Below are 10,526 nucleotides of genomic sequence, written 5' to 3'. Positions count from 1 at the left end.
AATGCAAATTACCTATTTCATCTATGTGGCTTTCCCAGAGGATGCTGAATTTCAGGCCATCATATATGCTAACCCACCGAACTTCAAGTAGTGGCCCTCAGGGCTTGACTATGAAAAAAAGTTATGTTTCTTGGATTCAAGTTACTTACACATTATTTTAGGAGACAAAAGCCTGATATACTACCTCCCCTGAAGACTTACTTTATTTTACTGAGAAGTGAATTTCTTCCTCCTCATGGTCACTCCGTATCGATTCACATGCACATTTCCCACTCTATTGTCACATAATTGTTTACCTATCTATTTATCTGTGAAGTCTAGGGTGGGGATTCAAATTTATGTTCTCAGTGTCTTGCAAAGGTCTTGGCATAGAGTTAGTGGAAGTCTCTGCTGCCTTTAATGATAGAGAACAATAAAGGCTTTCTGAAATTCTTTACTCCTTGGAGTCCAGGTCTCCTCTTCCTTCCTTTCTGATTATTCTTTCATGTTTTTCTTTGTTTCCTTGCTCATTCTTACTTTGTAAAACTTTTTTTTTAAAGAACTGGAGTCTCACTCTCTTGCCCAGTCTGAAGCATAGTAGATTAATCATAGCTAACTGCAGCCTTGAACTCCTGGGCTTAAGCAATCTTCCTGCCTCAGCCTCCCAAGTAGCTGGGACTGCAATGTGCACCATGACACTTGGCTGATTTAAAAAAAATTTTTTTTTGGTAGAGACAAGGTTTTGCTGTGTTGCTCAGGCTTGTCTTGGATTCCTGGCCTCAAGTGATCCTCCTGTGCCTGCTTCCCAAAGTGCTGGAATTGCAGGAATGAGTCACCACACCCAGCCTATAAAACTCTTAAACACCAATATTCCCTAGTGATTCTCCATTTTGCTTATTCTGCATCATTTCCCTAAATGACCTACTCTATTTGCTTTGTAGAGATTGTTTATTCTCAAATACATTGCCCTCCATTCATCCTGACTTCTTTGCAAATCTTTAGGTTTGTGAAGGTTTGCTGGCTATATCCACCTGGAATCTCAAAGGAAATTTCAATTCAACACCATGAAAACTTGATGAATCATCCTATCTTCCTCTATCACAGTTAAACCTCTTCCTTTATTATTCTAAATCTCAGTGTTCCAATTATCTTCCTAATAATTCAATGCAAAAACATGGAAGTCATCACTAATTCTTCCTTCACTCTCCCTATCTCCCATGCTAGCTCCTATTCGTTCTGTTACCAGAAAATGGTCCCAATCCAGACCCCAAGAGAGGGTTCTTGGATCTTGCACAAGAAAGATTCAGGGCGAGTCTATAAAGTGAAAGCAAGTTTATTAGAGAAGTAAAGAAACGAAAGAATAGCTATTCCATAGACAGAGAAGCCCCAAGGGCTGCTGGTTGGCCATATCTATGGTTATTTCTTGATCATATGCTAAACAATAATTGGATTATTTATGAGTTTTCCAGGAAAGGGGAGGGGATTTCATGGAACCGAGGGTTCCTCACCATTTTAGACATATAGGGTAACTTCTCCATGTTACCACGGCGTTTGTAAACTGTCGTGGCGCTGGTGAGAGTGTCTTTTAGCATGTAAATGCATTAATAGTAACATACAATGAGCAGTGAGGACACACAGAGGTCATTTTCATTGCCATCTTGGCTTCGGTTGGTTTTGGCTGCCTTCTTTACTGCATCCTGTTTTATCATCAGGGTCTTTGTGACCTATATTTTGTGCCAACCTCCTATGTAACTTGTCTTGTGACTAAAAATGCCTAACCTCCTGGGAAGGCAACCCAGTAGGTCGCCGCCTCATTTTACCCAGCCCCTATTTAAAGTGGAGCTGCTCTGGTTTGGATGCCTCTGACAAGCCTAACTGCATTTGAACTGTAACTAATTACCATAGGTTTGAAAGGGTAGCAGGGAGCAAAGATAAAGTGGGGATGGTTAATGGGGTCATGTTTTAAAAACTATCACACAGCTATTCCCTTAAACTATATACTCTATGAAATATAACAGCCGTTGCTTACAAATATTTATTAATCCATACTCTTTTACAGATCTACATCTTAGCTCATTATGCTTTCTTCACTAGAATGTCTTTTCTATTCTGATTCATCTGATTAATAGAGGACAAGGACCAGGTCTTCTTCTTTCATAAATAACCAATAAAATTCAATGAAAGGCAAAAGTCAGTCGTGACTTTAAGTTTCTTTATAGATGAATATTTAAGACTTTGTTCACATTTCTGAGTATTGTCATTATAGTCAGGCATGAGCAGGGCAGGAGAGGGCTCCCCCTACCCTACCAGGAATGTCAGGTGACCATCAGATGATGGTCGGGCAGTTGTTATGAAGCAGTGTCATTTGTCTGGGATAAATACCCGAGGTTCACCAAGGAAATCTGGTACGGGGACACACAAGAAGTGGTTTTAGGAGCAGAAGTTTAATAGGCAAAAGAAAGAGAAAGGAGAATAGCTGTCTCCTAGGAGAGAGAGGGGTGCCCATGTGAGACTTCTGGTCTCATGGTAAAAGTGCACGGGGGTTTTACAGACTGGCTTGAGGAGGTGGTGTCTGATTTACATAGAGCCCAAAGATTGGTTGGACCAGGTGTGATGTTTACATAACACTCAAGGAAGTGGCCACTCCACTCTAATATGCTGTTATGCAAATAGGGTCTTTGCCTGGCCAGGGCCATGTTGCCTGCTCCTTACTGTTTTACAAAGCAAAGGGAAGATGGAGCCGCTATTTTGAGCATGCCTAGTCCCCAGGTATCCACTTTCCTATTGGCACAGCTGCTGGCATTCACCCGTGCAAGCTTCTAGCTTGCCTTTCTATGTCTGCAGCTTGATTTTACGGCCGCTCTTTGTCAGAAAAGAAAATGATTTGGAGGCTGTTTTTCATTAAAAGGGGAACCTTACAGAGGACTTCCTTGCCCTCACTATCTGCCTAAATAATTTGTTTTTAACTCCTCTATCAGTTACGTTGTCTCTGTAAAACAATAATTGGTTGCAGCTGATGCCAGAGAAAGGCAGTCTCCTAGATAGAAATACCTGAAACTGATGATCAGCAGCTTCCCGATAAGATCTCAGGAGCTGCGAGAGTGGACTCAGCATGCAAATTAAGGGGCAAAGTTGTGGAGATTTTTTTTTTAATTGTTTTTTTAATTGCATTTTAGGTTTTGGGGTACATGTGAAGAACATGCAAGATTGTTGCATAAGTACACACATGGCAGCGTGATTTGCTGCCTTCCTCCCCTTCACCTATATCTGGCATTTCTTCCCATGCTGTGTCTCCCCAACTCCTGGTTTATCACCTTCCAGGGACATCTGACTGGTAAGGGAAGAACACCTCAAGTGAGCGTGGGTACAGCTCCAGTAAACACAGTGTGCAGACTCACCTCCCAGGTGCTAGCAGCAGGCCATTGCGCATGCAGACAGCCCACCCCAAGGGAGAAGGGATGCAAGGCTCTGGAGGAATGCCAATGTATAAACCTGAAGTCCAAAGGTCAAACAGTGCACTTGATCTCGAAAGTCGCTCGCTTGGCTTTCTTCCAAATGTACTTTTTCTTGCTTTCGTTCCTGCTCTAAATCTTGCTTCAGTTTCTCACTTTGCTTTATGGCCTTCATAAGAAAGTCAAACTCTTTTCACTGTTTACATTAGCAAAGACCTGGAGCCAACCCAAATGCCCATCGATGATAGACTGGACAGGGAAAATGTGGCACATATACACCATGGAATATTATGCAGCCATCAAAAACGATGAGTTCGTGTCCTTTGTAGGGACATGGATGAACCTGGAAACCATCATTCTCAGCAAACTGACACAAGAGCAGAAGATCAAACACCGCATGTTCTCACTCATAGGTGGGTGTTGAACAATGAGAACACATGGACACAGGGAGGGGAGCACTACACACTGGGGTCTGTTGGGGGGAAATAGGGGAGGGACAGTGGGGAGTGGGGAGTTGGGGAAAGATAGCATGGGGAGAAATGCCAAATATGGGTGATGGGGAGGAAGGCAGCAAATCATGCTGCCACGTGTGTACCTATGCAACAATCTTGCATGCCCTTCACATGTACCCTCAAACCTAAAATGCAATAAAATAAAAAAAAAAAGAAAGTCAAATTCTTTCTTCTGAGGAGGCAAGAATTGAGGTTGCTGCAGACCCATATGGATTTGCTGTCTGTAACATTATGCTGAAAATATTTCTAAAACATGTTGTCCTAGAGACAATTACGACATAGTATGCAAGCAGCCACTGTTCCCTCCTCTGCCTATGTAGATATTGTTAACTGTTCAGGACACTCTAGCTACATGATACACACTTGACCTCACAATATTTTTTATATTTTTTAAAGTACCGGTTCCAGGCTTACAGAATATTTTTCAACACAAACTTCAGAAAGGTATTTCCATGTGTTGAATCACTCACTTTCTTGTTTTTAATGAGAAATTAATTTCTGGATGATTTGATTTTTATATCAATTAATGTACTTCTCTTTCATGTGATATTGAAACAAATAGAGTTGGTAGGCAACACAAAGCAGGAAACTACAATTGATTGGACACTTATTACCTGCCACACCATTTGCCAATGTCACATTCTATAATTCTATGAACAGCTATCTCAGGTTAGCATCTTACATGCTGTCTTTAAGATACAGATGAACCACCTGGAATTCAGAGGGTTTAAATCATCTGCCCAAGGTGATGCAGCTGGTAAACATGGTGCATCCCGGAGATATTCTATTTCCAGAGTTCCTTTGTTTGCGTTTCTCTGGAACACCAACTGACTCAGTCACTGTGCCTCTGTATAAAACACCTATCTCCCTGGCCTCTCACTTGATTGCTGGACACTGGTGCTTTCATCACGGTGTGTTAGCGACAGTGAGATTATTAAGAGGCAAGTAGTCCCTTTTCTATTCATCTACTTCCTGCTCTGGGTTAGTCTGAATAAGAATTAATTTTCTAATTTTCTCAGAGGCAAAGCTAACAAATAATGAATAGAGTGGAAGTGAGCTTCAATGCTGCCTGTTATCCTCCTTCTCTCTAGATCCTGATAAGATAAAAGGTGGAGGGAGTTAATGGTTAGTTTCTCCTCCCATCAGGTAGTGGCCAAGAAGTAGCTCTCCTTCTGTCAGCAGCAGCAGGGACATTGTTTAGCCTTTGTTGCCTTAGGATTCTCCAGGGGTAGAGGGTCACTGGGTTTTCCCTTCACGAAATTCACTGATCATTATCCTGACTCTTGTCGGAAGATCTAAGAAACAATGGCTAGGCTGATCCACTACTTTAAATGTAATTAGAGATTTAGGAGCTGGGCCACTCAGGCACAGATTCTTTCTAAAAAAAAAGGTATGTTTAAATAAATATGTGTTTATATATTTTATATAGGCTAAGCAAACCCTTCCACTTCAAAAATAGTACTGTTGCCTAAACTCAAATTGCTCTATTATAATCAATGGCACTGAGCAGATTTATACCTAAGGCTTATGGGTTTCAATTACTTCAGGGGGCAATCTGGTAACTGAAGATAGAAACTCTTACCTTAAAGTGGCATTCAGTAAGAATTTCAGGCCCCACAGGGGATGGTTCAGAGGGTCCCTACCAATATACGTTCCCTCTCCAAAATATGGGGCACACATATAGTCAGTGTGTGTGTGTGTGTGTGTGTGTATGTGTGTGTGTGTGTATGTGTGTGTGTGTGTATGTGTGTGTGTATGTGTGTGTGTGTATGTGTGTGTGTGTGTGTGTGTATGTATGTTGCTTCAGCGATGAAATATTAAAGATGCAGGCATTGTACATTCAGGCACTCTCAGTTATGATCATAGAGTATTGTATACAAATATTTAACAGTGCATTTAACTTATTGAACTGTTACTCTCTACATATAACTACTCATTTTCTAGTTTCTAAACTTTTAGAGCACTTTTGTAGTCATAGAAATGATAGTAATAATAAAAAAATAATAATAATGATAGTAGGGAGAAGATCTAACTTACTGGTTCCACGATTCTCATCATAACTACTATTAAAGAACCACCTTGATAAGAGGCAATGCAGCATGTATGGTCTCATCTATGTAGTTATTCATTTATTTCATCCTTATAATTGATCCTTCAGCATAGATACTTTATTATCCCAGCAGCTGAGGAAATTACAATGATAATGGTGACTCTAATAAACAGAAACTTGGTTGGGAATAGGAGAGTAAGGAATTGATAGCCCTCCAGTTAAAAACACCCAGATCTAATTAGTGACACTCATAAGCCAAGAACTGAGAAGGCCAAGTCTAAAGCCAGGAGGTGTATATAAAGAAGCAACATGTGTAGCTGAAAGAGTATGCTCATTAGAGTTAGAAAAATATGGTTTTAAGTTTTCTTTCGAAGGTCAAGAGTGAAACCAATGTGCAAAAGAGGAAAATATTAGAACTAACTTGGAAAATTTTTGCAAGAATTAGAATGTGTATCATTCTAGCTGCTACCCATTATTAGTAGGATAAGAATTTTTATAAATTGTTTCTAAGAGCGAAGATGTAAGAGAACACGAGGATTACGGGTTCATTTGTAAGGACTCTCTCTGTTGGGATGGGAGAAAGAAGAGGAGACTAAAGATGGGAACTGATGAAAGAAAAACTTCAATTGAATTACATTTAAAGGTGTTTAATTGAGCAATGAATGATTTGCGGGAAGCCGCTAGATTCACAGAGACTCTAGTACAGCTGTGTGATGGAAGAAGATTTATAGACAGAAAAAGGGAAATGACGTACAGCAATTGGCATTAAGGTACAGAAACAGCTGGATTAGTTACAGGTTGGTGTTTGCCTTATTTGGACATAGTTTGAACACTTAGCAGTCTATAAGTGCATGATATACGGCTGCTGGGGTTGGCCAAGACTCAGTTATTGTTACAGCTGCACACTCCTAAGTTAGGTTTTCAATCTTGTCTGACTATTAAGCTAGGTTACATTTCATCCACAAAGACTTAAATATAGAAGTACAAAGTCCTTCCTAGGCCATATTTAGTTTGTTTTAACAGAACTAAAGAATAATTAAAGAGGCAGGAAGAAAAGCAAAACAGGGATCTGTCATGGAAGCCTAGCCCTTTGGAGAGGGGTAAGAAGGTTGGGGCAGATACAGGCCAACTGCCTTGTTAAGAATGAAGTCATCTCTGACAGGCAGGACCATTCTCTTACAACTGGGACTTTAAACACAAACATGAAAAAATTATTTTGTGCTTATTTCCCACAGATCCAGGGACATAAAAGGCCAGGCTTCCTAGGGACCAGCAACATTAATTGCAGTGAGAAGTCATGTAGGGAGTAAATGGCCAAGGCAGAATTTGGGCCCAGATTTTCTTGGATCCAGGTCCACAGGAATCACTACTTCTAAAACCAGGGCCCAATGGGGAGAGATGTGAAATGATGATTTTTTTTCCCCTTTTCTTCAGTGGTCATGAATAGCAACTGAGATCAGCAGCCATTGTGTAACTAACAGCTTGGTAAACTCTTTGTTAGATTCTGAGGCATCTTTAAAAAGGCATAGGTTTAACTGGGAAGAGATGCCTCAGATCAGTAAATTGACACATCTTATAATTCCTGGGTCCTCCTCTGCCTCAATGTCAGTGACTACAAGTTGCTCATGTATCACATTGACATGGCCAGAGCCTGACAATGCAAGGAATACAAACGTGACGTGTTTTCTGTACCTTTTAAAATGAAGTAGAAGTGAACTGGCCTTTTTTGTTCCTCAACTGTGGCTCTGCAAAACAAATATTTATGGTAATTTTAAAAATTTGTTTCAGGGCAAAAATAAAGCAATTTCTAAGACAAAAGAGACAAAAGGCTAAATTAAGAGAGTTGGATGATTAAAATGCACCCTATACACAATCAAAAACACATTGCACAATGAAACCACAATACGTAAAAGAGGATCACTTTATTGTCAAACAAGTAAACCTCTCTTGAAGTGTACTTTTTCTATATAAGCAAATTTATAGTCTTATTGGGTCTCGTTTTTAAATTTTTTTAGATTGACAAAAATTATATATATATATTTATGGCATATGATATGATGTTTTGATACATGTATCCATTGTGAAGGCTAAATCAAGCTAATTAACATATATATTACCTCACATACTTATCATTTTTTGTGTGTGGTGAGAACACTTAAAATCTACTCTTTTAGCAATTAAAAAATATACAATATATTGTTATTCACTGTAGTCACCATGATGTAAAATAGATCTCTGGAATTTATTCCTCCTGTCTAACTGCAATTTTGTATCTTTTGATGAGGTCTTTTTTTTCTCTCAGAAAAATATGTTGCCAGATTGGATCTTTATCATCAGCATGCAGAGTCCTCAAGATTTTTGGCTAGTTTTGTTTATAAAAAACTTCCATGAGACATTTGCAGGTCTATTTGTCATTTAAATTGGGTGAACAGACAGGTAAAAGAAGTTCCTAAAGACACTAACTTCTATAGCTCAATGACTAATAACCATAATTAACATTTATTGAGCATTTACTAAGTGTCAGAGGCTGTGTTAAGGCCTTAAATGGATTGTCTATTTCAATTAACTCTATGAATTAAATATGAGAAAATAGATATGTAGAGAGATTAATTTTCCAGAATCAAGTAATTTGGTCATGGGTAGGCTGAGATTTAAAGCAAGTAGATCTGGCTGGGCATGGTGGCTCATGCCTGTAATTCCAACAATTTGGGATGACAAGGCGGGTGGATCACATGAGGTCAGCAGTTTGAGACCAGCCTGGCCAACATGGTGAAACCCCATCTCTACTAAAAATACAAAAAGTATCCAGATGTGGTGGTGGGCACCTGTAATCCCAGCTACTCTGGAGGCTGAGGCAGGAGAATTGCTTGAACCTGGGAGGCAGAAGTTGCAGTGAGCCAAGATCAGGCCATTGTGTTCTAGGCTGGGTGACACAGACTCCATCTCAAAAAACAAAAAACAAAACAAAACATAACAAAAAATCAAGTAGATCCTAGCCTCCTAACCAATTATTAAGTTCTTCATTTTCTTGTCAATTTCAAGAAAAAAAATTCCACCCATTGTTTGCTAGGCCAGTACAAATTTAAGATTGACAAAAATTCATTACCTTTAAAATTAGTGCCTATGACATTCTTCCTGATTGATAAATCTGAATTTTCCAGCATGATAAATATTTTTAATGAGCTCATGTTATCAATAGCAGACAGCTTTGTAAAAAGATTTTTATTATTATTAACGATAACAACACATTAAAGGACAAGATGGTAACTCTTAACATGTACTGAGCAATTACATATACCAGGAGTGGTATATGAAAAATGTCTTTGATTGTTACCTTTTCATTGGCCATTGCCTAGTCTAGTAAGTGCAAGTGCTTAGTATGACACCTGCTCTTCTTCTGCCCCTGTCATACCACATTTACCAAAGGGAAAATACATAACTCAAGCTGAGCTAGTCAATGTTCCTCTGCTGTGAATGTGAATCTTGAGCATAAAGACAGAAAGAAATTAGAGATGCATTATTCAGAATAACTCTAGAGATGGTCTCTGAGTTTCCATGTCTTAGATCCCCAGAACTATTCTATTCTGACTTTCTTGTGCTGATTATTTAACTACTTCTTAGAGTCTGTAAATTTCCCTAAATCCTTCCAGTACATTAGTGTCTGTTTTATTTTCTATTGTTTTCTTATTATCGCAATGCTATGGTCTGGCTTATTAGGTTGCAAGTGAATGAATACAATTCTGGCCTAGTACTTGTGGTTGGAATTGTGATCTCAGGGTTCAAAAGACAAAAATAAAGCTCACAAAATTTAAATGGACAGATAGATCTGGATATATTAGATCCTAATGCCAAAATTGCTATCCCATGTCCAAAACAGTGCAAGATTTCTGATAAAGTTTCTGATTCTACTCCACTTATAAGCTAAAGAGTTAGTCTGCCACAGTGTCATCGATACTGGCTGAAGACATGCAACGGGTGGTCAGAGGCAAAGGACGGCAAAAGCAGTACCAAAGCTTCGTGTTCATTTGTGTTAGTTCCCCCTGCACCCTGCCAAGTCTAAAGAGGTGACTCAAAGTCCCCATGGCGAATTCCTGCATATACAGGGGTGTGCATTACAGGAAGGAAAGTCTGAATGGTGGGATTTACTACTTTCATAATAAATGGAAGCAATGTGCTTTGTCGGCAGGGGTGAGGGTGATGAGGTAGAGTGGGAGAGGGAGAAGTTACCTCATCTCTCAAAGTACCTTTCTGCAAACATAGCCCTGAAAAAAATGGTCCAGAAAAATAAAGGTCAGGGTTTTGCATTCATAGCAGACCCTGCAAGAATGTGCAAGGATGCTCAAAGTCCATGGCTGGTAGCGTCTCCCAATACTGATGGTGCTCTATTGCTTATCACGCATTAAAGTGGATGTGTTTGTAAGTATCCCAATAAATTGTAAAATAAATTCCTACTCCTCTTCTGCCTGCACCCCACTCCTTCTTGTCAGAATCAAATGGGGCAGGGTCAATTAGTAGGGGCACCAGTTTTGCTTG

The sequence above is a fragment of the Cebus imitator genome, unplaced genomic scaffold (assembly GCF_001604975.1).
Source record: "Cebus imitator isolate Cc_AM_T3 unplaced genomic scaffold, Cebus_imitator-1.0 Scaffold151, whole genome shotgun sequence".
In the NCBI taxonomy this organism is placed as follows: Eukaryota; Metazoa; Chordata; class Mammalia; order Primates; family Cebidae; genus Cebus; species Cebus imitator.
This window is presented reverse-complemented; position numbering follows the sequence as displayed.